Consider the following 1,691-nt stretch of genomic DNA (forward strand, 5'->3'; position numbering starts at 1 on the left):
CGGCGGCAGAGATAGGATTTAGAGGGGAGACAGAGAGAGGGAGAGAGAGAGAGAGAGAGAGAGAGAGAGAGAGAGAGAGAGAGAGAGGTGGGGGAGACAGACAGACAGACAGACACTCTAACATCCGCACGCCCACATAGAGCTCTATAACTACAGTTGCCTTCCTCTTTTTTCTTTTTATCGGATACCCAAAACAACAAGTCGTGGATATAAAATATGTTTTATAAAAGTAGATTTTTTTTTCCGATGAGCGCAAGAGATGTAAAAATTAGACCGATCTATAACAAAGAATTCATTGATGTGTATTCTCAAAGGAGAAATATCTCGGAACGCACACATCGCATTATTTTGCAATTTCTATTCAGTTTAATCAGAAGTTCGTTGAACTTTCTTTGATCGTCGTCTGGATCTTATTATTCTCCCCTTTTCGTGGTATCTCATAAAAAGCTCCCAGGACTAACTCGCTGCTGTTCTCTTCGGAATCGAGATTAATCTATGGCTCACGACGCGGTGGAATCAGGCGCTCGTCAATTTTTGAGCCGATTAAGTTATTGGTATAATCTTAAAGCTAATTCATTTGAAATATTTTTTTTAAAGAAAACAAAGTCCCATCTATCTTAAATAGAAGTGAAATAGTTGTGATTGAAGGAGGTGGACGTCGCCTGGTGTCAGAGGTAAATTAGCGAGAAAATGGCCTCCAAAATTTGGCAGCTTAAAAAGTCCTTGGAAACTAGAATTTTTTAATTTTTTTGGGTGTTCCTTTGATGGAAGTTTTTTGGTTAAAAGCAACACGGAAATGTGTATTTTTGATAGACATAGAATCTAAATGTTGTTGAGCCACACACACAAAAATTAAAAAAAAAAAAAATAAAATAAAAATTGTTAAAAAAAAAAATAAAAGATGGGGGGGGAAAAAAATCTAAATTTTGATTAATATTTCGAAACAACCCCACCCCCACGCCCTCCCTCCCCCCCAAAAAAAAATAAAATAAAAATTGTTCATTGCTCATTGAAAAATGACTGTTCTCAAAAGCTCGTGGATAATAAACTTAAAAACTTGTTGTTTCCTAGTAACCCGATTCTACATTATCACATTTAAAACTAAAAGCTTTTCTTGATCTAGTACTATTCTAGAAATTTCAGGGTTTTAATGTGGTATTGGTTAATAAAATGATATAGCTATGATCTTAAAAAGCCCAGTGGATACAGGACCCCCCTCCCCCCACATTAAGCATTAAATTAAACTGAAAATAAAAACTGCTGGTCACAGACCGTTCAATGATTTTACCCCATTGCTCAAGGTTCACCAATTTAATGATTTTTTACCCACTTTCACCTAGGTCATTATAATGAAACAAGTGGTTGTTTCAGTTATGAAATTCGTGTTATTTCTCACATTTTGCAATTTTCATAAGCATGTTTCATGTGTAGATAATTCAATAACATTGTGTCATAGTTAATCACAAGTGGCCAACAGGGAGATAGTAATGAAAAATGAAATGAAACGCTGTTATTTAACACGTGTCCTGGGCTATTTGATCGTCTTATCAGATGGTTTCGTGTGATGTAAATATATTGTATTATGAACGTATCATTAAACGATAACTATTACCAAATGATCACCTTGTCTGAATATTTGTGGGTTTTTCTTTTTTATGTAGGTAGATTGAGGGAAAGAGAGAAAGAAAGAG

This window comes from Aplysia californica, unplaced genomic scaffold (assembly GCF_000002075.1).
Source record: "Aplysia californica isolate F4 #8 unplaced genomic scaffold, AplCal3.0 scaffold00431, whole genome shotgun sequence".
Taxonomy (NCBI): Eukaryota; Metazoa; Mollusca; class Gastropoda; order Aplysiida; family Aplysiidae; genus Aplysia; species Aplysia californica.